Source organism: Alligator mississippiensis, chromosome 1 (genome assembly GCF_030867095.1).
Source record: "Alligator mississippiensis isolate rAllMis1 chromosome 1, rAllMis1, whole genome shotgun sequence".
Lineage (NCBI taxonomy): Eukaryota > Metazoa > Chordata > Crocodylia > Alligatoridae > Alligator > Alligator mississippiensis.
In genome coordinates, this window is record NC_081824.1 from 408,581,255 (window position 1) to 408,601,150 (window position 19,896).

General features: G+C 41.5%; 1 protein-coding gene across 2 annotated transcripts in view; it reads left to right on the forward strand.

The window, feature by feature from the left end:
* Nucleotides 1-19,896, forward strand: part of DGKH (diacylglycerol kinase eta) — a 268,186-nt gene that overhangs the window by 127,941 nt on the left and 120,349 nt on the right. The gene's annotated exons all lie outside the window — the stretch shown is intronic.

Genomic DNA, 19,896 nt, shown 5'->3' on the forward strand with positions numbered 1-19,896 from the left:
TGGGCATGGGGGAAGGGAATAATTTGAGCTATACATACACAATAGTGTGCTTTAAATTAGTTGTTATCACTGTGGAAAGAGATCTTGACTTTTTTTTGGAGAGTTCTTTAAATGACATCAGTTCAATGTGCAGCTGAGGTCAGAAAGGCAAGTAGAATGTTAGGGAAGAAACTGAAAACAAAATGGGAATCATCCCTTTCTATAACTGGTGTACCCATACCTTTAACACTTTGTACAGGTGTAGTCACCATCTCTAAAAGAATTCAGAAAAGCTAGAGAAAGAGCAGAAAAGGATGATCAGGGTATGGAATGATTTCCATACGAGGAGCGACTGAAGAGGCTAGGTTTCTGGTTTGTGTGCGGGCCGGGTGTGAACCCGGGCCCTTTGTCGCGCTGCACGCGGGCTGTGGCCGGCAGCCCGGGCACGCCGGGTCGGAGAGGGCGGGCGCCGAGCTAGAATTAGGCACAGACACGTAACGGTTGATTTTAAGATTGTTTTCTTACACCGAGATGGTCGCGGTGCAGGCTGAAAACTTGCTTGAGTTGCGGTTATGAACAAAAAGAACACGAACAGTCACGTGGAGTTTGCTAGGCTCCACGCAGACAGAACTCCGGATGTCCAGGACAAGCGCGCCTCAAAACTCGTCGATACGTCTTATAAAAGGTTACTGCTCGAAGACGGGAAGAGGTGGGCGGTGGATCAGGCCACCAAACTCCTCTGAGTAACACACAGGGCTTCTATGACCCTGCCGCGCACCCAGAGTCCCCACGAGATGGATGTGGAGTCCTCTTCGGCTTGGGCGGAAACTGCTCAAGCCTCTTACACGGCTAGCAGGCCAATTGCTAGCCGCCACGTGGGAATAATTTAGCACTAGCCAATAGCGGGACACAAATTTGCATTCGAAGAGCGGGAACTCTTTGCATCGTGCATTTCTGTGTTGCAAAGAAAATGCACCCTGCAAAGACAACTGCAAAGTGGCGGGAACTCTCTCCTTTGCACGCGGGTTCTCTGTGTAGCAAAACTCCACCGTGCAATGAAGCTGCAATCCCACAGGGATAATTCTGGTGCCGAAGCACACACAAAAATCAGACCTTTGGGTCATGACAGTTTGGAGAGAAATTATGAAGGTCTGGAAAACATGAATGGTGTGGAAAAGATGAATAAACAACTATTATTCACTATGTTTCCTCATATAGGATAAAATTATCAGGCAGCAGATTTAAAACAAAAGCAAGAATATTTTTATATGAAATGTAATTAGCATATGGAACTCATTGCCCCAGGAGGCTATAAAGACCAATAGCAAAACGAAGTTGAAAAAGAAGCTAGACAAATTTCTGGAGGATAGATCCTTTGGGGCTATTAATTCCAAGCAGGAATATAACTTCAGGCTCAGAACATCTCTAAAGTTACGATTATTGGTAACTGGCAGGGTATGTCAAGTGATATGTAGGCCTTACACCTAGACTGAAAAGTTTGAGTATATTGTTGCATAAGAATATGTTTACACATGCAGTATACACGTATCCTTCCTTACAAGATGCAAAATCCTAACTCAAAATGTGTGAATGATAGAATTGTTTGTATTAAATTAAATTTCCTCCTGTGACAAACAGCAGCAATGTACTACTTATTTTATCCATTTTTATACTCTAGTATATTGTACTTATAATTTTATAATTTCTTATAATTTTATTTTCCCCCCATAATTTTCTATTAAAACAGTTTTGTTAATGGTGTTGTTTTCATAGAAAAAGTAGCTATTAGGCTTCTTATAACAGAAAAGAATACATATTTAACTGCCCAACTTCTTGCGGGGGGGCGGAAAACAGCAACTAATTATGGCAATTTTATAGTAATGAAGACAAATGATTAACAGGTTGTATAAGAGCAGATAGTCTATTTTCTAATTCAAAGAATTACCCCAAAAGCACATTTTTGGATGATACCTTTAAAAGGTAATTGCTGTTTTATAAGTAAATGTTTTTGCTCTTCTTGAATTAGAATGATGAATCTTCCTGGTGATGAAGCCTTTTGATTATTGCTAATTTTTTAACTTGGAAAAGTCCTCTTAAACAAAAAAATGATGCAAGACTATGTAGACTTAATTGCATGATACCTGAAGGAACTTTAATAAAAACTTTAATTAGTCCTATTTTGCCTTCCTGAGGGTCTTGGTAGATGACATTTTCACTAGTGTGACTTATCTGGGTGGCTTGCACATGGATATATAAATTAAACCAGGACTTGTAGTGAACAGACGAGCAGCTATCCTGAGCTTCAAAAACCACTGACCTATTACATGACCTTTTTTCATTTGTGGACCCCTAAAAAAATTTGAATTGAGATGCGGACCCTTCTGGAAATGTTGAATGGAGGTGCGGACCCCTTTGAATTGTAAGTGTGTATTCACATACTTTTGATTGATCGTAGTCATATTTTGTGGACCCCTTAGACGTAATCTGCGGGCCTCCAGTGGTCCACAGAACAGAGGTTGAAAACCACTATAATAGGTACTTATACTTGAGCAAGGAACTAGCCCAGGGTATAATGTGAGCAGATAACATCTATAGTAACATAACTTATACTAGTACAGTTGTAGGTCAGGTTGGGCAAAGTTAGCTTGGGTTAGTATTATGTTGTTTTTGTTGATCTGCTTCGTTTTTTATAATGATGTAAAAGTTGATTGCATCATCATAAGAATGTCATCTATTTGGGCCTTTACAGCAACATCAAGCAATAATATTAGGGTCGCCATTTCCCTCTTATTGCATTGCCTTTTTTGCATTTGCTTTCCAACAGCTTAGCTGTTGGCGAAACAAAGCACTTTTCCACTCTGTTCTATTTTCCAAACAAAAGTGCAGTGGAGGAAGACAGCAGTGCAGCTCATAGATGTTTGTGGTCTGTTATAGTCCCCATTTGTACCGTATTTTAAAACTGCTGTTCTTCAGGCATCCTGGCCACTAATATAGAAATCCATAGCTTTGATTTGTCCCCTACCTTTTGACCCTTGAAAGATCTTGTAACTTAAGGGGTAATTTTTGCAAACAGTTCAATTCTGAATATTACAATTCCTGTTGAGGACACAGTTTTGGTTTGTGTAACTCTAAATATACTCATTTTTGGCTGAAATTTGAACAGGCTCACTAATCTTCACACTGCTTCTGACCACCAACACTTTTAATTGGTGTTTCTGGACAAGTTGGATTACCTTTTTTTTTTTAAATGCAGAACCTGTTTTTGTAACTGTATGATAGGTTTTTCAGCCAAGAACAGTGAAGATGTGTATAAAATGTTCACAGGGGTATAGGTTGTAGCTGTGTTGGTCTGAGGAGATAGGCAGACAAGATTTCTTGGGTGAATCTGATATCTTTTATTAGTTATAAGTTGGTCTAATAAAAGATATCAGATTCAACAAGGAACCTTGTTGAATTTTTACTGCATTCATTTAATTTTTCCATTTAAAGTGTAGATTTACAAATATGTAATTACAGCATTGTTCCCCTGATAGTTTTCTTCAAGAGTAAAATCAGTTACATTCATACTGCATGTTTGAAATAGTTCTAGTTTAAGCATCCTTCTGGGAAATCGGAGCTTTCCACTTCCCTTAGCCCCTTTCAGCTCAGTCCCAAAAGGGTATTACCTTTATCGAGAAAAAATTATTTCTGTTGCTAGTAATTTCACTGCAGTCTTATTCTTCTCATAAAGATTTTTTTCCCCCCTGAACTGTCCTGGGAATAGCTTTTTGGAACTTGGTATTTCTGATGATTTTTCTCTGTGTATAAAAAAAAAATAAAAAAATAAAAAAAATTCCATTATAACTTAGTGACATGATGAAGAAAAGGCTGAAGTACTCACTGCCTTTTTACCTCAGTCTCCACAGGCAAGGGCAGCTCCCAGATTACTGCGTAGGCAACACAGTTTGGGGAGAAGGTGAGTAGCCCTCAGTGGAGAGAGAACAGGTTAGGGACTATTTAGAAAAGCTGGACATGTACAAGCCCATGGGGCTGAATGCAGTGCATCAGAGAGTGGTGAGGGAGTTGACTGATGTGACTGCAGAGCCGCCCACCATTATTTTTGAAAACTTGTAGTGACTGGGGGGAGGTCCCAGACAATTGGAAAAGGGCAAATATAATGCCCATCTTTAAGAAAGGAAAGAAGGAGGATCCAGAGAGCTATAGACCATTCAGCCTCAATTCCGTCTCCAGAAAAATCATGGAGCAGGTCTTCAAAGAATCCATTTCTAAGTACTTGGAGGAGGAGGAGGAGGAGGTGATTAGGAAGAGTCAGCATGGATTCACCAAGTGCAAGTCATGCCTGACCAACCTGACTGCCTTCTATGATGAGATAACTAGCTCTGTGGATGTAGGAAGAGCAGTGCACATAATATATATTTACTTTAGCAATACAGATTGTAGCTGTGTTGGTCTGCAGGCAGAAGGTATCGGAACTCTTGGTAGAAGTGATATCTTTTATTAGACCAACTAGATATTTGCAAAAAAAATTCTTTATTTGCAAGCTTTTGGGCGCACACTCACCCTTCAGGCATAGGAGAGTGCAAAGATGGTAAAATTTCTCCTAGGTGGAAATAAAAATTTATATTTCACAGGAGAGCTGAAGGTGTTATAAGATCTGTTGGTTGGAAAAGTTTATTTTGTGCAAATTAGGCTCAGATAAGAACTAGATCAGTTTATTTACCATCTTACAACACCCTTCAGCACTGTCGTGAACTATGAATTTTCATTTCTACCTAGGAGAAATTTTACAATCTTTGCACTCTCCTAAGCCTGTAGAAGGGTGCAAATAAAGAATTTTGTGATGTGCCTGGAAGCTTGCAAATAATTTTTTTGCCAATACCTAGTTGGTCTCATAAAAGATATCACCCCTACCAAGATTTCTGTATGTTCTTTTGATACAGTCTCCCACAGCATTCTTGCAAGCATGCTGACAAAGTATGGGATAGATCAGTGGCTCCCGACCTTTTTTTTGCTGCGACCCTAAATCCAGTTCGTGACCCCTGCCTCTGCCTTTGCTGCTGATTTACTCATGCCTGGTGGTGCCAGCAGAGCCTGGTTTGGCATTGCAGGGGCCAGCAGCAGCAAGAGCTACATGAACAGTGTTCTGGGAGAGCCCTCAACCCTGATTTGGGTCATGCCCCAAGGTTGGGAGCCACTGGGTTTGATGAATGGACTGTAAGGTGGATAGGAAGCTGGCTGGATTGTTGGGCTCAACAGATAGTAATCGGTGGCTCAATGTCTATTTAGCAACTGGTATCAAGTGGAGTGCCCCAGGGGTTGGTCCTGGGGCTGGTTTTGTTCAATTTCTTAATCTGGAAGATGAGATGGATTGCACCTTCAACAAATACACAGATGACACCAAGATGGGGGGTGCAGTAGATGCACTGTAGGGTAGGACTAGGATTCGGAGTGACCTAGACAAATTGGAGGATTGGACCAAAAGACATGAGGTTCAACAGGGACAAGTGCGAAGTCCGGCACTTAGGATGGAAGAATCCTCTGCATTGCTACAGCCTAGGGACTGACTGGCTAAGCAGCAGAAAAGGACCTGGGGGTTACAGTGATCAATAAGAGGGATATGAGTCAGCAGTGTGTCCTTGTTGCCAAGAAGGTTAACTGCATACTGGGCTGCATTAGTAGCAGCGGTGCCAGCAGAGCAAGGAAAGTAATTATTCTCCTCTATTCAGCACTGGTGAGGCCACATCTGGCATATTGTGCCAAGTACTTATGAAGAGAGGCTGAGGGAACTGGGTTTATTAAGTCTGGAGAAGAGAAGACTGAGAAAGGACTTGATAGCAGCCTTTAACTATCCGAACGGTGGAGCTAGACTGTTCTCAGTGGTGACAGATGACAGAACAAGGAGTAATGGTTTCAAGTTGCAGCAAGAGGTTTAGGTTGGATATTAGGAAAAGCTTTCTCACTATTAGGATGGTGAAGTACTGGAACAGGTTACCTAGAGAGGTGGTGGAATCTCCATTCTTGGAGGTTTTTAAGACCCAGCTTGACAGCCCTGGCTGGAATGATCTAGGTGGGGATGGGTCCGGCTTTGAGAAGGGGTTGGGTTGGACTAAACTTCCTGAACTCCCTTCCAACCTTAATTTTCTATGATTCTAAGATGCAATAAAAGAAGATTCAAACAAAATTAAACCAGTTAAAAAGGGAATGTCATTTTAAAAGGAAAAGAACAAATTGTGGGAGCCACATAAGAGTAGAGGAATGAAGGGATGCAAATAGTTAATAAGAAATAATTATAGAGACCACTGGAAATAAGTATGGGGGTAAAATTATTTAGGTAATTGTTTGAAGTAGAGAAATATCATGGGAAAGAAGACCCCTCACTTTGGGTCTGCTGAATGAAAAACAGTTGTAGCAGGGTGGATAAAAATCAACAATTAAAAAAAAATTAAAAACCAGATTTTTTTGATTGAAATCAGATTGTTTTTATTTAATTGTATTTTTTATTTTTTAAGATGCTTTTTACTATAAAACTTATATAAAGATAATTTTAATATAAGATACGTTAAAGCTTAAATATACTATTGTGGAATAGGGATTATAACTTCTAATTATTTACTACTGAGACAATATATTCATGTAACCATTTTAGAAAAGTTTAATGAATAGGTCACAACCAGCCATGGACTAAATTAGGAGGCCCAATCTCATGGGGTTCTCAGAGGCTCCTTTATAGATTAGTAAGGATTAAGGAAAAACACTTTCCCTAATTGGGACTCAGTGCTCAGTCTAGAAGATCCCATTAAGTATCTCCATGATGCTTGGTTTCAGTTTTCAAATTGTGGATTTGTGTCTCCAGAGATCATAGGCAGACAGGGTTCTTTGGGTGATCTGTTATCTTTTATTAGACCAACTAAATAGTTGAAAAGATTGTTCGTTGCAAGCTTTTGGGCACAAACACTCTTCTTCAGGCATATAGGGAGAGTTTGTTGTGTCCATAGATAACATCCTTGTTAGCAGTATGTGGAGATGATTGATAACCAGGGATCCAGGTTTTCCGGTTCCCATGGAAAAATGGAGAAAATCATGGATTCCCTGTTTTTATCAGAGAAAACGCAGATTTCTCTTTTTAGTAGATAAATCTGCGGATTCTCCGCTTTTGCAAAGAGCTCTTGCAGGCTGGCACAGCTCCAGCCTGCGGGAACCAATTGCAGAAAGGGCGGGAAACCCCCAGCCCTGGCCGGAGAGGGTGGAGCCTGAGCCTCTGAGGCAGCCAGGACCAGGCTCAGGCTCACACTCGCCCTTCGCCCCTGGAGCATGGAGGTAAGTGGGGCTGTGGGGCAGGGCTGGGGAAGATGGCAGCAGTGGCGTGGCATGGGGGGGTGGGCCGGGCGGCATGCAGACATTCCCAGCCCCACCACCCCGCACTGCGCTGCTGCTGTCAGCCGCACAGCTCTGAGCACAGCTCCATGGCAGCAGCGGGAGGTTTTGAAGGCAGAGGCAGTCACTGCTGGCATGTGTAGCCCCACAGGCAAGCGGTAGCAGCTGCCCATGCCAGCGGTGACTGCCTCTGCCTCCAAAAACTCCTGCTGCTGCTGCGGAGCTGTGCCTAGAGCTGTGTGGCTGGCGGCAGCGGCGCAGCGTGGGGTGGTGGTAGGGATGGCTGCATGCTGCCCGGCCACCATTATGCTGCTGCTGCTGCCTGGTGGCTAGCCACACAGCTCCAGGCATGGCTCCACGGCATCAGTGGGAGGTATTGGAGGCAGCGGCCGTCACTGCCATAACGGGCCTCCAGGTAAGCGACAGTGCCGTGTGCAAGGCCAAGCCCCTGCCCCCGCTGCCCCTATCCCTCACCACAGCTGCAGCGTCGGCCATGGAGCTGTGCTCTGGCTGCATGCCAGTCTCCCTCCCCCACCTCCCCTGGGCAGCTGGCCGGGCGGCATGTGTGCAGCCTGCACATGGTGGGCACCACCACGCTGCCCCCTGTATGACTTGCCTGCAAAGCTGCCCGCAGAGGGGCACCCCTGCCCTCACCCCCTGGCCCTGCTCCCAGCTGCGATGTGCTGCCTGGGGCCAGCAGCACCCCCTGCTCCCTCAGCCCCCAGTCATCTTCCCCAGTTCTGCCCCACAGCCCCCAAGCCCCACTTACCTGTAGGATCCAGGGGTGAAGGGCATGGCTCTGGGGTGGCAGTGCTTGCTCACAAAGCCCCGCCCACCCTGCATGCAGCCGCCACCGTGGAGCTGTGCAGCTGGTTGCGGGGCATGCCTCTGAATGCAAGCCCCCCGTTTCACCCCCCCCAGCTGGGCAGCACATATGTGGCCTGCACACAGTGGTTGCCATCGCGCTGCTGCTGCTGCGTCCTGCACCACTTGCCCACAAAGCCATTCAGGTGGCCTTGGGATGGTAGCCCAGGGAGCAGTGGCAGAGTTACAGTGGCGGCCTCTGTGAGCGAACAGAAGCTTCTGTCAGGTTGGCCGGTATGTGTGTGGCCCACAGAGTGGCACCCCTGCCTTCATCCCCTGGCCCTGCTCCTGGGAGTGGGCACAGGGGCACACTCCCCTGCTTCTTGATCTAGTCCCCCAGCAACTTCCTTTTCCCCTGCCCCTTCCCCCCCCCCCTCCACACACACACATCAGGAGGGCTGTTGAGACTGTCGGGAGGAGTGCGGAGCACCAGCAGCACAGGGAGGGGCTGTGGGGGGCCTTAAATTTTTATCACGGATTTTGGGTTTTAATCAGAGAATTTGCAGTTTTTAATCAGAGAAAACCAGGATCCCTGTTGATAACATGCCTGAATACCAGGGATCTGGGTTCTCCATTTCCCATGGTAAAACACAGAAAACCACAGATTTCCCCTTTTTATCAGAGAAAATGCAGAGTTCTCCTTTTAACAAAGAAACCTGTAGTTTCCCTGCTTTTGCAAAGAGCTCTGCAGGCTGGCTTTGGGGGCAGGGGCTGTGGGTGAGGTGCAAGAGGCATGAGTAGGGCAGGGGGGGCTGTTGTGGGGGCAGGGCGGGGGAGGCATTGGGGAGGTGTGTGAAGGGCACCAGCAGAGCTGGGGGGGCTGCAGGGGGCTTTTAATTTTATTAATGATGTGGGGGTTTTTATCAGAGAATTGCAATTTTTTTTAAATTTTTAATTTTTTTTGTCAGAGAATTTGTGATTTTTTTTTTTATAGGAAAAAACCAGGATCCCTGCTGAGTACCCACACATCAGCCCTATTGTCTCTGCAAGTTTTTGTACACAGTAAAGCCTTTACCTTTCTCTAAAAGTGAAAAGTTTCAAGAAGTTAAATGAATAAAGGACAACAAACAATAAGAATGCACTTTTTGTAGAAAACTGATTAAATCGAGGCTTCCTGACCAGTGATTTGACTCAATTTGATTTAAATCAAATCCACCCTGAGTTAAGTGCTATTGGTGAAGAATATAGTACTTGAGGGCAGTTCATAGTCATGAAGAACTTCAAGTATGAAGTCTTATATGGAAACAGGAACTATCCTAATATAAAGGACATTAAACAGACTGTTTAGAATTAATGTGTGCCTCTTAACATGTTCATCTACAGTAGTTGTACAAACCTCATTGGCATGATTTTGATGTCTCATAGTTCCTTTTTTTCCCCTTTCCTTTTTTTTCTTGGTATTTTCTTGACAGAATTTTTGTCCTTTCCATGATGAAATGGCATGTTCCCCAGCTTATCAAGTAGACTTTGTTCATTTCTACTGTAGTCTTGTTAGAATCGGTCAAAAATGAAAAAGATTCCTTTGTGTATAGTTTAGGGACATATGCCCTGCCCAATGCTTTGCTGAGTTTCACTGAATTTATGGTGTTAGTTTCATAGACATTAGGGCTGGAAGGGACCTCGGAAGATCATCGAGTCCAGCCCCCTGCCCAAAGTTATCAACTATTCAGCCCATATGGTTTTGTTCTAAGCTGCATGTGTATGCTTTTAGTTTTATTATTTTGCTGATTTGATAGAGACTATATATTTGTTAGACTGTGAATGTGTCTACATGGTGGTGTTGTTACTGTGTCATCATTTAGTACTTCCTTTTGGTGCAGTTATTTTTAGACGCTACATTGCTTGAGTGACATGCTATAATAAGGTAACTCTTTGCTATGGCAGCGTATCATCGGTGTCATGGTTTGTGCCTGCCAGCACTAAGTCACCGTAGCATGTTGCTACAGCGATGTAGTGTCACGTGTAGATGCTCTCTGTATCTCTGAAAATTCAGTTATCTAAAGAAACTTGCTTATTAACTTGATTATATGCTTGCACACAAGTGATATTACTTTTATTTGAATGTGTGATGAATGGTTTGAGGCACATTTATTCCATACCAGAGAAGAAAGATATAGCCATGTGAGTTCATTATTGTGAAGAACTTGAAAGGAGTGGTCTCAACTGCAGCTAGGAGAGCTGAAGAGCACTGAAAAGCATTCATGCCAGTTTAGAGCTATTTAGCACTATATGCTTTTTGCTATTTTGGTTAATGTGTAGTTTCTGTGCAAGTGGTGTTTTGTTGTTGTTGCTGTTAATTAATGCAAACTTACAAGCAGTAGTACAAGCATATAAGAAAAAATCCTAATTCCAAAAAGCTTAAAATACAAAGAAGTTATAATATAGGCAGATGGGTGTAGGAACAAGGGCAAGACAATATTTGTGTTCTGTTTACTCTGCAGCAGGAATGGTTCCAAGAGGGGTCAGGTGGTGGTGCTGTCACACCTGCTTTCACTGCTGAGAGTTCCTGTTCCATTGTAGCTGCCAATGAGGAACATGGAGAAGATTAAAGCTTTGTTTTAGAAATGTTTTTTACTAGTTAAAGGCCTTATATGGACATTCACCTGCTCCTGGGAGAGTTGCTGCTCTCACAGGAGAAACCACAAGTGTATAGATGTTTAGCTTTTTTCTCCCACAGTAAAAATGGCTGCTTCTGTCATGACCCAAAGGTCTGATTTTTTTTTGTGTGTGCTTCGGCACTCGAATTATCCCCGTGGGTATACAGCTTCATTGCAAGGAGGAGTTCTGCTGCGCAGAGAACCCGCATGCAAAGGAGTGTTCCCGCCACTTTGCAGCGATCTTTGCAGGGTGCATTTCCCTTTGCAACACAGAAATGCACAGTGCAAAGATTTCCCGCTCGTCGTATGCAAATTTGTGCCCCGCAATTGGCTAGTTCTAAATTATTCACACGTGGCGGCTAGCGATTGGCCTGCTAGCCGTATAAGAGGCTTGAGCAGTTTCCGTCCAAGCCGAAGAGGACTCCGCATCCATCTCATGGGGACTTTGGGTGTGCGCGGCAGGGTAATAGAAACCCTGTGTGTCGCTCAGAGGAGTTTGGCGGCCTGATCCACCGCCCACCTCTTCCCGTCTTCGAACGGAGCCAACTATAAGACGTAACGACGAGTTTTATGCGCGCTTGTCCTGGACATCCGGAGTTTGTCTGCGTGGAGCCTAGCAAGCTCCACGTGATTGTTCGTGTTCTGTCTGCGTGGAGCCTTGCAACCTCCACGTGTGTTCATGTTTTCTATTGTAACCACAACTCAAGCAAGTTCTCAGCCTACACCATGACCATCTCAGTGTAAGTAAAATAATCTTAAAATCAACCGTTACGTGTCTGTGCCTAATTCTAGCTCGGTGCCCGCCCTCTCCGACCCAGCCTGCCTGGGCTGCTGGCCACAGCCCACGTGCAGAGCGACGAAAGCGACCCGGGGTCTGACCCGGCGCACACAGCTTCAAGAGAAAAATGACCTGGGAATAAATAACCAAGGTTAAATCACTCTGAAGAGAGTTTCTCCTGGGAGTGTGAATGTCTGTATATACCACAGCTCCTTAGAAGAGAACATAGTCCTCCAGCATTCCCTTCCCCCATTCCTCTCCTTTTGGGAGTTGTTCACTGGACTCTGCTGCTTGAGCAGGAAGCAGAACATGCCCTCTTCATGGTCCCCATATTGTGCTGCAGGGAAATGCAGGTTGACCATGAGCAGTCTGGATTAGCAAATCTGGGTTGCCCTGTGCACTTTTATCATCTGTCCTTAGGCAGACTAAGGGAGCATGCAGAGCATACTGAGATGTGTGCACAGGGGCCATCCCTGGGTGTAAAACATCAGTACTGCAAGCTCTCCATTCTTTAGGGCCTCAGTATTTGAATATCTATACATGGGGCTCTGGGCAATTTTTTTCTACTAGGAGAACAAACCTGGGAGAATTCTCCCAGATTATTTGCATATGTATATGTAGCCAAAGTTCTAAGCAAAGTTTCCTTAGATTCTGTCCTGTCACTGAATGTAGGTACTAGCTTAAGTTTTTCATTCTGTTGAGTTCTGCCATTCTATTGATGCTTTTGTCTGGTGGCCTTATAATGAAAGGAAATGATGATCCATCTTAAAAAAACCTTTGGTCTGTCTGCCAAAATAAGTAAATGAAGACAAGCAGGTATATGACCATAGTACAGAAATAATGTTTTTACCATGTCTAACCAAGATTCTTAATGCACTTAAAAAAATAGTACTGTACTGTCCTAAAGTATGGTAATATTATCCTTTTTTTTTTTTTTTTTTTTTACAGATTAAGAACCAAAACAGGGAGAATAAATAAATTGTGTTGCATTGTATAAAAAATCAGTAGCAGATCTGGGAACAGAATCCAGATCTTCTGAGTACACATCCTCTCTTTTAGCATGAATCCAACCTCTCTTCTTCAAAACATATTTATGTATATAATGCATACAATCATTAGAATTGAGTTTAAGATGGTACTGTGTAATGGGTGACTGAGTAATGAATGGGTATTAAAAAAAAAAGAAGAACTTCTCGGTTGGATAAATCTCACTGTCTGAACTAGCAAGAATCTGGTATCAAACACAGCATGATTTATTAACTGTGAATCAGAATTTGGCTGACCATAGCTGTAACCAGCTGTCTGTATTAAAAAAAACAACAATTTGCTGTGACATGGATATTTTGCAGAACCAGGAGCTTCAGGTAATGGTGATTAATGAATTGTTCTCCATGTGGGTTTATTTAGTTTTTCAGGATTTTCAAATCAACTTGTAAGGAGCAAGTATTATATTTTAAAAGCAGTCAAAGGATTCCCCATGAATTAGGTTGTTCTTAAGATTATAATACTAAATTAATTAACTGAAGTAAACCAGAATACATCCCAAATCATGTGGATATATTTGAGCTGATCCCTTAGTCACTGCCATGTATACAATATACATTTACTGAATAAGTGCTAATTATAGTGTGTCAATATTAGAAGGCTTTGTATGGTCATTTACCCAAGAAGTGTGTTACAGCACTGCAGCCTTGCTTGAGGGTTCACCGTGATTTGTTCCATCCTTATGTGATGTGCAGGATGGCACTGAGCTGAATGAGGCTTTCAGATTGGCAGCCCTTTCATCTTCAAACCTTCTTTTTTCCTCTGTCCTGAAAACACAAAGGAAGGGACCATGAAGTTGTGTAATTCCTCTTTCAGCTTTTCCATCCCCAACAAATTTTAAAAAAAGACGTGAATTCGGCCTCAGAACTTTTAAATGGGGGATCAGGAACTGGTGACCCACAAAACTTTGAATCTGGCCCTCAGAGCTGGGGTTTTGCTGGCAGGGCTTTGCCTGCGCTGTGATGTGTCATGGCTGGGAGCTTTCCTGTGCTGCACTGCAGCTGGGTGATGAGAAGCACCAATGGCCAGGTCCTTGTGCCAGCCTGTCTCAGACTTGAGCTGGGTCACTCCAGCGCAGTGGTAGGAAACATTGATGACTTCTGCTTTAAACCAATGCTATTGACTTACAATGATAAGATTAAGTGTTTTTAGTCTCTTGTTTTTGAGCCTTATGATTTACATTTTCTCTACAACCATGAAGGTTAGAAGCTATTTATTTATTTGTAATGAAAACTGAGATTTGTTTAAAAAAATTAGAATGACCCCAAAAGTTGAGGATTTTAAATACTGATAACCTTGAGAGAGTAGGCAACATCAGCACTTAGTTGGATGTAGGGATTGTATTGCACCTGGTTTACAGATTGGGCACAAAAGCACAAAGAATAACTTATTTTCCTGTGATCATCTAGGAAATCTATAACCAAACTGGACAAAGAATCCAGGTCTTCTAAGTACCCTTCTGGTAATATATTACTCTCCTTTTAATGAAGTAGATGGAAATAATGAATAGAGCCTCTGTTGTATGACCAGTCAGCTCTGGACTGACTACTTGTAAGTGGAAATGGTTTGGAATTGTTTAGCAAAATGGTTTTGTTTTTTTTTAAATCAGAAAATGCTGATTTATTGAAACAAAAGCTATTTCCAGGAATGAATGTGTCTCTATGGTATTTCCATTGGGAAGGTTTAAGTCCAAGGTGAAATCTGGAGACAAAGAATAGTCTAATGATTAGGTATTCTTCTAGTAAATGGAGTGATCCTCCTCATGCTAAGGTAGGCTATTAGCTGTTTTGGGATGTGCGCCTGCTCTAGTGCATGTTCTTTCACTTTCTCTTAAAAAGAATGTTTTAAAACTTCAAGTTTCAGTCTCAGACGCAGAATAAAAGAAATAACAAAACTATTTGGGAATTGGCATTCTTTTTTACTGGCCAGACTTACCAGGATGTACTCTGTGGCCACAGATTGGAAAGCACTGGCATGTCTTCACAGGGCTGTGTGGTATAATGGCATATTTTAGGGCTAAACAAACATTTTTAGTGTAATCTGCTCCTCATGCTAGTTTACATAAAGTAGAAGAACTTAAAAAAGGAGAAAGCACAATCCATAATTCTTCAGCTCTGTCTTCAGCCTATTGCTATACAGTGTTTTTTCAGTATTGCACAGTTCTCTAATATATTTTACTATTGTTATATCAAGTAAGTTGTTTCCCTTCACACTTAGAACAAATTTGGGCAATCAAGAATAAATTTGATAAAAATTTTCCCCCTTCTCTCCAACTGCCAGTCAGGTCCGTGGGAAAGAGGTGCTGTGTTCAAAGAGTTACTGTGGGATTAACATTTTTATTAAAATGAGAGTAGATTTTTAAAAAAGGAAATAGAAAATGGAATTTAAGATATGATTGATGCATCTAGAAATGTATGCATCTTCTAGTAAAGTGGAGGTAAAGTTGATATAAACTTGGAATGCAGTCAAACCCCAAAAGTAGATTTAAATTAGATTAAATTTTATAACTTAAATCTGCAGCAAAAGGAAATGAGGATACGGACAGGCATTACATTTCTAGCGGAGTAATGACATTTCCACTAGAAACGGAGTGTATTAGTATATTAGTGCAGTTTCTCCTGCTGCTTCTGGGAGAAAGATTTTCCTCTTTTCAATGAGGAAGATCTCTCCTGTGGGAGACTTTGTTCCTCCGGAACCAATATCTGTACGCTTCCCTGGGAGGAGTCAGGCAGGGAAGTGTACAGGTAGTTCTGGAGGAACAAAGACTGGAGTGACTCCAGTCTTGGAAAGGCTCGGAGGATATTTTTTGTGCTAGACGAGACGTCCAGTCCTGATCCCTGTAAAGAATGGAGTGACGGTAAAAGCTTCTTTGGGGGTACATCTGTATGAGACACTTAATGCACAGTAGTGTGCCGGGCAAAAAGCATCCTAATATGCTACTGTGCAGTAATATTAGGCTACTGTGCAGTAAGTGTCACTAAAAAACCATGTGCTGGTGCTACTGCGCAGTAACTATAATTACTGTGCATTTAGCTTAATACTTCATTAAGCAAGTACTAAACTAAATACACAGTAACTACTGCACATAAATGATCATATAGACATGCCCTGTATGTTCTCCAGACGCTGGGGAAACATCTTATTATTTTCTAATTATTTTATATATTTAGAACATTCATGTTTCTGTGAAAGTTTATTATTTTCATATATATCATGATCTTGAGTAGGTTCAGTTGCTGTTCTTGATTCTGTTTGTAGCTTCTGACTTGTTTGACTAAGCTCAGAATGTCTGTAAAGAAAGTGTGGAGTATAAGTAATGGAACAGTTCTTCAACTTTCTATGAAATCACAAACTTCTATGTTGCTTTGTATATGTTTGTTATCTACTGAGTACAGACCTCCCTGACTTCTTTTGTCAGCAGTGGTATTTATTAAATATTGTAAAAGGAAAGTCGCCTATACACAAGCACCGAGACTGCTCCAGTGTGCTGGAATTCCAGTGCGTTGGAGCATACTCGATTAATTCAGTCTGTTGGAGTATGGCAGTTGCTGCACTCCAGCAGCTCCTGCATCTCGTGTATCGGTGTCCCCACGCTTAAAGATGAACTTAAGCTTATTGAATGAGCTTTATTTAGAGTGGCTTAATCAAAGTGCTGCTCTTTTCCTTCCCCCCACCCCAGAGCGTGTGTAACAGTGTACAGAAAAACTATAATAGTCTAAATGAAAAAGCCTGAAAGACAGAATGGTGATTGAAACAAGATTCAGTTTATAATTTCTTTCTGCAAATGGCTATAATTAAAAGTTTGTGGCAGTGTTTATTGCTGTTATGTGAACTTCTTTACATCCTCCAATACTATTTATATTTTAAACAAGTTAAACTATTAGTATAGAAACCACAAATTAGCACAGAACATGTTTTCTCTTCCTGGTTAAAAAGAGAGAGCGATTTTAAAATTTTGCTTCCCATTTTGTTTCTAGTTATGTCATTTTCTAGCTATACCTAGGATGTTCTACACAATTCATGTAGGTGTAGGTTACAATACTTGGAGTACCTGTCTTGTAGCCATTTAAGATGGGTCAACAGAAGAGTTTTTATCAACTGGGAATAAGATCAAGGCCTGCAATGTAATTTCACTATTCTACAAAAATTGTATACATTTCTGTATTTATTTATTTTTAAAATTTTTTCTGAGATGTGTAGTTTGTGCCCTTCTCATACAAGGGAAGGATTGACTTAATTGGTTAATTCTTTTTGCTCATGACTAGGATACATACAAAGTACACTAATATTCCAAACAGTAGCTGTAAATATTAATTTAAAATAGATATTGGCTCAGTTGTGAAGGCCCTTAGGTTTTTTTCACTAAATCACAGTGGTGGTAAAAATTCTGTTCCTTTTACAGTATTTTACAGCTGCTTCATTCTCCTTGTTAATAAGAACACAGGCTGTTCTTTCAGTTAAATGCATATCATATGTGTATATATATAGTATTTTCCATTTTCTGACCTTTACAAACATGAACTGATAAGATAAGATGAGGGAAACTGAAGCAGGCAGTATAAATAGTTGAGGCCACAGAGAGAGTTAGCGTTTGAGCTAGAAATAGACATGCATGTTTTTATAACTAAAATACAGTTTTTGTTTTAAAATCTGCAATTTAGCATTAAGCCTATAAGGGCACGGTCCTATCAGAATCATTTGCATCTGTAACACCATCTATTTTAGGATCAGGCTATTAGCTGTGCTCTGTTATGTCAAATTCTGGTTTATATCAGTACTTCTGCTGAACAGACTGCTTCCCTATCATGCTGCTTCACTGTGCATTTAGGTTGGGTGCCTCACTTAAGAAAGATGCAAACAGATTAGCAAGAGTCTAGCAGAGAGTGACAAAAATTATCAGAGGGCTGGGAAACATGGTTTATGAGGAAAGGCTGCAAGAACAGGCATTGTTCAGTGTGGAGAAGAAGACTGAGGGAGGACTTGATAGCAGTCTTCATATAGATGGATGATCTTCAAAGAGGATGGAGATAAATTATTCTGTGTGGCTGTTGTGGCATGACTAGGAACAATGGCCTCAGGATGCAACAGAGGAAATTTAGGTTGGAGATTAAGAAGAAACTTTCTCACTGTGAGGGTGGTTGAGTATTGGAACAAGCCTAGAGAGGCTGTGGAAATTTTCAAGAGCGGGTTTGACAGCCACTCCCCTGGGATGGTTTAGTTAGGAGTGGGCAGGAGGCTGGACTACATAGTTTTATAAGGTCTCTTCCAGTCCTGTGATCCCAAGCAGAGGGAGCAGAATGCTTATTTGAAAGAAGGTATGTTTTAACGTTGTTTCAGCAGCACAGAAGTCTGCTTCCCGTGTATGTCTTCAAGGGAGAAGAAACAGGATGGAAGAGAATAACCTGAGGGATAAGACAAAGACAAGTGATGACAGGCACTACTTAAGTATTATTTATACATATTACAGTAACACTTTGATCTAATCAAATCAAGGTCCCCAAAAACTTAGTCTTGGAACATTCAGTGATTATGTTTTAGTATTTAAGAAACCATCTATGTAAAGGAACGTACTTACAATGTTTCAAACATGATGATGTCCATGTATCTCAGACGTTTTCATGACAGTCTTGCCTTGAAGAAGCAGAATTAAATAAAGATTTTGGGTAATTGAGCATTGACTTGCACTTAATTTTGTAAAGAAGGAAATGTCTTTTAAACTGAATTTTGATCCAGTTATAATGCCTTGTAGTATATTAATTTTAGTTTTGTAGGTTAAAGTGTAAAATTCTAAAGGGGGCTAAATTGTTAATTCAGAAAAGGAAATTGCCATATTTTCTCATATACAACACACTCTAGAGTAAAACATGCATTTTGTTTGTGAAAAGCAGAATGAAGAAAAAAAAGTAGTTGAATAGCATCATCTAGGGAGCAAAGTCTGCTCCCTTGTCCTTGGGGATTGTGTTCAGTTACTTTTGCTTTCACCTGGCAGAATCTTAAGCAGCAGAAACTGTTGTTACTGTATTTCCTTACTTTATAACATACACCCCAATTTCAAGCAGCTGATTTTTGGAAAAAAGAATCTGTGTGGTAAGTGAGAAAATATGGTAATAATTGATGGCAAATGTCACTGATAACTATTTAAAGGAAAACAGCATTTTATTGGCTATACTACTGTAAAGACTGTGTATATCTGGGTTTATACAGGTTTTTAGAGAGGAAGCTGGAGGTTTTGACAGTTGGATAGGAAGGCCTTTGAAAATTTTGGCAAAGCAAAGAGTTGGAGGGAAACGCAGATTAAGTGATGTTCCCGCTGATTTTACAGTTTTAAGGTAGGTAGCAATATTGACAAAATACTGTAGAATTTATATCCAGCTGAGCTGAAGATTAGAGGAAGGGTTTCTAACCATAAGAGTGAGGTTCTCAAAAAGCTTAGCAATAAGAATACAAGGGACAAAACACTGAACTATTTTTTAGATGGAATTTGGTTGGTTTACAAAAGGAATGGCATAAGGTGCTTGTCTGCAAGTAGTATATTTTAATGCCTATTTCTCTATTCTCAGTTTGCAATTGAAGGTTTTCTTCAGAGTCCGGAGAACTAGAAGTGTATTTTTTTCTTACTATACAGAGCTTAGTTTTTGTAGGGAAGTTATGTAGTTCTATACCAAGGGATTCTACTGCAGTGGAACCAGCTGAATCTAGTGCTTTGACATCAGTTCAGAACATCATTCATGAATAAGCATTTACATTGCATGGGAATGAAGTGAAGTGCATTATCTGAGGTGTTCACATTTATAATATTTATATTTATATTTTTATTAGTAGGTACAAGTAGAATATTTTGTTTTGGTCTTTTGCAGCGGTGCCCAATCTTTCTGACCATGTGGGACAAATAGATGGTGTGTGGTTGGGCTGTGTGTCAGATACTAGCACGTACAGTTGGCATGTGGCTGGGATCCAGCACATGGTCCCAGCCCCACTCATCAGATCAGGCCATAGTCCTGCATGCTGGATGGGGCCTGAGGCCCTGCCTCGGTCTGCGCCCACTGTTCTGGCCGCACATGTTGTTGGCCCTCGGGTGCTGGCTCTGCACATGCTGGATTGAAAATACATGTTTTATTGAGTTTTGTTGTTTACAGAATAAGTTTGCATATCTTGATTGTCAAATGACAGTAGTGGTTATAACCCAATATGAATGTATGCAAATTTAATATTCAACTTTATTTGGGAATTTGAACATTGTTTTCAAGACTCAGATTGCTT